This window comes from Arachis ipaensis, chromosome B7 (assembly GCF_059453495.1).
Source record: "Arachis ipaensis isolate K30076 ecotype BB chromosome B7, ASM5945349v1, whole genome shotgun sequence".
Lineage (NCBI taxonomy): Eukaryota > Viridiplantae > Streptophyta > Magnoliopsida > Fabales > Fabaceae > Arachis > Arachis ipaensis.
Genome location: NC_142442.1, coordinates 135861298 through 135867452, shown reverse-complemented (window position 1 = coordinate 135867452; position 6155 = coordinate 135861298).

The window sequence follows — 6155 nt, the reverse complement described above, 5'->3', positions numbered from 1 at the left end:
AGCATCATGAACAAGCTTAACATCAGAAGGACTCTAGCCATACTCGTCAACCACCATAGAGAAGGGGAAATGCTCACTTTATAACAAGGTCAAGTCCTGGTCACTCCTATACCATGTAGCATTCTTTGGTTCTCAGTAAACTTCTTCACCTGCTCTAAATCAATCTCTTTCCCACCGATCTTATCCTCGGTGACACCTACAACCTTCTTCCTTTTGCTATCCCCTCTTTTTCTTTTATAACTAACCTTCTTAACTGGCGAAGGTTGATCAACTTCTGCACCCTTCTCTACCATAGCGTGGCTACTCGAACCTTGCCTCTCAACGTTTTTTGTCCAAAAGAAAGCTCGCAAACTACTAGAATTCACCTTTGGAGCTTTCTCAACTGCAACAAATAAACACATATCAAGCGTTACACCAACAAAATAAATCAAAATTCATCCGACTATTTCCTATATACTCTGACCACGCATCTTTATCTTATTCCAACTCAAGAAGTTCCATAACAAACAACAAATTAGACGAAGAAATGTTGTTTACCGAAATCTCAACAATCATTTCATTCTTATACTCCATTCTTTCCATCCCCAATATCTGTCTAGGCCTCGGAACCCAGAACAGCAGAAACTTCTCTAGCAAACATTCATCAACATACCATGGAAATTCATTTTCAACAACACCAATTTTCAAAAATATCGACTTAAAGCCCTTATAAGAAGATTTATACAAGCTAAAAATGGCACGGCCAGGAGCACTAGCCAAATTCAACCAACACCCCTCTTAACACCTTTACATTGGAATAAGGCGAAGAACACCTCTAATGACGGTCTACCTCAAGGTAATCCATCAACACTTCAAATGCCCTCACAAACGCCCAAGAGTTTGGGTATAACTACGAAGGAGCACACTTCAATTGCATCAATACTCCACATTCAAACTCTGAAAACGAGAACCTAACACCCAATTCCACAAAGACACAACTATACATAAAAAAGAATTCAAAACTGTCACCACAGTGGTATACACGATCAACAGCATAGTAAGTCAAAAACCTAATATTAATAACTGAACCATATCTAACCCACGACGATGCAAACCCCAACTGAGACACACTACATTCATTGTCAAAAATCGATACCCACTTCTTTACTGAATCAGGGACCCAAGCAAAGGGATCATTTGGATCCCACACAAATACTTCCTCAACTATTTTATCACCTTCTTTGTCAACCTCCTTATCCTTTCGACCCCTAGTACTCTTCTTCGACACACTTTTTCCTTTCTCCATCCCAAAAAACACACTAAAAAACGAAAATGAAAAAGAAACCGAATCAAAATCACTAACTTTTTATGCTCATCTTCAGTAAATACCCAACACACAAAGTCTGAATAGATAATTAAAGGTCCAAACTTTCACACACTAACCCACTACACACACCTTCAGAGGACCGGTAAAACATCCCCCAACAAATCACAACCGTTGATCAAAAAAGCACTTCATAAATTAGTGGACGATATTAATAACCGTTTCATTTTCCCAGACGCATTAATTGCAGATGTCCTTTCAAATAATTTCTCTCTCCTCTGCACACTTTTCGTATATATATATATATATATATATATATATATATATATTCACCGCCAAAATATCAAGCTTTTCCTATTTTTCAAAATCTCCCAATAAACAAGTCAACTTTGGGGGCTCTACGATTTCTGATTCCGAGCTATACATCGAAAAGCTCAACCTGTTTATAGCTCGGCTTCTCAAAACAGGTCCAGCTTGGGGCTATGATTCGTTACCTCAAAGTCAGTCTAAAGCAACAAATCCGGAATCGAAAATCATTAGACGAAATAACCTCCCCAAAAATATCTCCAACTAAACCACTAAAAGCTCAGTCACCAAAAAATCAAATGAAAGACTCTGAGAAACAAGTAAAAAGATACGAATAACCATCTCAAAGAAACTCAATATATATGAGTGACTTACTAAGTCACAGGTATGATCTATTGTTCCATATTCTCTTTATAAATCACCACACTCTTTCTTATTTGAGCGTTAAAATTTCTTTACAGGTTCCCACCGCTGTCGTTTTTGGAAGAGATCGAAGTATTATCCCCTATGTCCAAAGAAAGCAAGTTCAGGCACCAACAGAATGAACTATACCTTGGAGGTGGTACTCATACAGAAACAAGAACTAATCAAAATACATATGTAGTTTATTAGTAAATATTAAAGTTGAGCAAAAAATATAAACTTCAACTAAATAAATTTATTAATTAAATATTATCACAATATTTTATTTTTTATTAAGTTAATTTAATTTATAGAATCTCGATAATATGTATCTTAAAGATATACTTTAAGAATATTATAAAAAAATTACTAGAAATAATTAAAAAGATAATTTTTTTATATTTTAGTGCATTGAACACATTAAAATCTAAAAAAATTAACTATTATACTCTTAAAATATATTTTTAAGATACAAAATAGTTAAATTTATTAAATAAAATAATTTTTTAATACCAAATTTAATAAAATAAATTTTATTTTGATATGAGACAAACATAATTTTACAATGGGACACGTGTATATATAAATATATATTTTAATTTTCTGTATATTTTAAAAATGTTACCCCCACTAATTTGAAGGTGGATCCATCCCTGCTGCTGATCGCATTCGTCTCTCAAAAAAGTCAATTTAAAAAAAAATCATATTTTCACTCTTATTTTTTTAGAATATAATTTTATATATGATTTTTTTATATTATATGTTGATATGATTTTTTTTAAAAAAATGATGACGTAATGGGTACTCTCAGGTTGGGTGGATTTTATAATAGATGCCTGTTGGCATTCCAACCTTCCTTCTCCTTTCAGGGCTATCCGAAAAGAAAGAGAATTCAATACTTCTTGGTCGTGAATATCTGAATAGGACTTCCCTTCTTTGCTTATGTTGATTCGTGTAGAAGTTTATTTAAAAAACTAAGATGAACGTAATGCTCATAACTTCCCTCTAGACCTAGTTGCAGTCGAGGCTCCATTTCTAAATGGATAATATTTTTGTCTTAAGGGATACGAGTTTTTGAAAGTAAAGGAGCAATATCAAGAATAATATCATTTTAGTTTCAGCCGTAGTTTTCGTAGCTGCTTTTTTTTAGCAAAGATAATTACTTTATTGATTTGTAAAAAAATAAATAATTGATCCATGGTTGGATAACAACAACAGAGAAATGATTTCACCAAAACATACATAGTAATGACCCATGACCAATTAAAATAGCAACTAAAGAAAGAGAAATTGAGACAGAATAAAGCTAATCTCAATAACAGGAAATAGTCCTTCTTTAACGATAAAATTCCTCCGAGAGCTTTCTTGCAGCGGCAATGATTTCAAGACTATTAGTAGGCTTCTGCTCAAACACCAGTGCATTCCGAGCTAACCAAATCTTCCATGTAATTCTGGCGATGAGGCTCCCGCGATGCTTATTGTGGGTGCCACCACCATGCTTGCACACTACCTCCTTCCATTATTTCCAAAAAATAGAGTTTACTCTAGGTATGTGCTCCAGAATATCAATTTCCTTCCATACTTAAACTGATTGAGGACATTGGATTAAACAATGGAATACTGATTCAACGTCTTCTCCACACCTAGGGAATTGAGGGTCAACATTAGGGATTCGAGCTTGGAGCTTCAATTTGACAGGGAGACCTTCATGCATCATCTTTCAAATAAACACCTTTACCTTCGTCGGAGTACGAAGCGACCAAATTGATCTCCACATTTTCTTCTGTTTGAACACTTTTGGCTGGAACTTATATGGAAAATGGAAAAAATAAAAAGCAACCTGTAACCAGAGTTTACTATGTACGTTCCTTTCTTTTCCTTTTTCCAAATGATCATACCTTGATTCTGCATTTTTTGAATCTGCATTATTTTCTGAGTATTTTCTGTGAGAAAGTTATCATTAATTAATTGAGAATTTCAGCCACCATTAGGTAATAGGAGTTGGTTGACACAGTGAAGATTGTTAACATCATTGAGCATTTGATGTCTGTAAATCACCTTCTTATTAGCACCCTATAACTCTCCAAAAATAGGCACCATATTCCCAAAACCCACCTGCCACTTGACCCCCTTTTCCAGCACTTTCCGTCCTTCTAATATACTTTTGCAGCCCCATGAAGGATTGCTACCAAGTTGCGCCTTTATGAAATTGAAGAAAGGCAAGTATTTGCTCTTCATCACTTGTATAGTAGTGAATTAGTTTTGGAGATTAGTCGCTAGCCTTGTTTTCCTAGCATAGCCAAATTGAATGCTTTTAGGTCGTTAAAACCAAGTCCTCCCTAGTCTTTATCTCTGCATAATGTGTCCCATTTAATCCATTTCATCTTCCTTTCATTGCCTTTTTGTCGCCACCAAAATAACATCATCTTTTTCTGACTGCTTTCAATCAATGTCTCTGAAAGTTTAAAACAACTCAATGTATAGATTGGAACTGCTGTGCTAACTGCTTTAATGAGTACTTCTCGACCACTTGCTGAAAGTAAGGATCTTTCCCACAAGTTTAGCTTCTTGGTAGTCTTGTCTTTGATATATCTGAACATTTCTTGCTTTGATTTAGTGACAATTGCAGGGAGACTCAAGTATTTATCCTGAGAGCCAACGTGTGGAACTTGGAGCAGCTGGGCAAGTTCAACTCTAAGGTGCTGAAGAGTGTTCTGACTGAAGAAGACTGAAGATTTAGTCAGGTTAACCATTTGGCCACTTGACTATATTCTTGTAGAATTTAAAGTAGGTTCTGGCATGTTTGTATGCTTGCTTTGTTGAATAAGATAGAGTTGTCTGCAAAGAATAAATGACTGATCGTAGGGCATCTTTCATTTAATTGTAAACCACTAAACTGCTACCTCTGTTCTCCTCTGTGGAGAAAATGGGATAATCTCTCTACCCAGGTAAGGAATAAATAGGGGAAAAAGGATCCTCTTGTCGGAGTCCCCTTGATAGTTTAAAAAAACCATGTGAATGACCTTGCACAGTAATAGAGTAGGATACCATAGTTACACACTCTTTCAACTGATCTATTCATTACAGAAACCCAATCTCTTCAAAATTTTCTACACAAAACTTCATTTCACCCAGTCATAGACTTTACTCATGTCTAGCTTGAGTGCAAAGTCATAGTCTCCTTCTTGTTTTTAAAGTAATGCATAAACTCGTGAGCTATAAGGACATTATCACTGATTAGACGGCCCTTAATAAAAGTACTTTGGTTCCCACTGATGATTCTGTTCATTAATCTTTGCATCCTGTGGACCAGAATTTGAGATGATTTTGTAAAAAATCATGCTTAAACTGATCAGTCTAATTTTACTTATTGAATCTGCTCCTTGAATCTTAAGAATCAAACAAATATGGGCATGATTTAGGGATCTTAGCATTTTTCCTCTGAAAAGAAACTCCTAACAGCTGCATTAACGTCCTATTTGATGATATCCTATTATAACTAGAAGAACTTAGCTGTGAAACCATCATCCTCCAGAGCCGAGTATGGATTAATAGAAAACACAGTCCTTTTAGTCATACCCTCCAAGGCCTCCGTTTAATTAATAGGTACGGATGTAGTAAATAAGGTCTCAAAAAACTCCTGAGCCACTTTTCCAATGCCCTCTACTTTAAAGTGAAGTTAACCATTTTCATCTCTAAGTTGTTCAATCTTATTGTGTCTGTTTCTAGATCGGAACTTAGAGTGAAAATATTTTGTATTTTGGTCACCCCACTATAGCCATTTAAACCCTGAACTTCTCCTTCCAGTACATCTCCTCCTTCTCATATGCCTCCTGAAGCTCTCCCTCTAAAGAACAAATTCTGACCTTGTTTGCCTTCGCTGCTTTTTGTAACACCTATACTACCAGAATGTCACACTTCCGGCTGCACCACTCCGATAGCGAGGATATTACGACGACTTTTAAAGATATCTTTATATAGTAAGAGCCTTTAACTGAAAATCGCATTGACTTTTTTTTTGAAAAAAACGGAAATACTTTTTCTTTCTTTAGATCAACCACCCATACATACAAATCATCAACAATACTAATATATATTCACAAGAAAACTTATACAAGAAACATGCCAATAATACATACATATA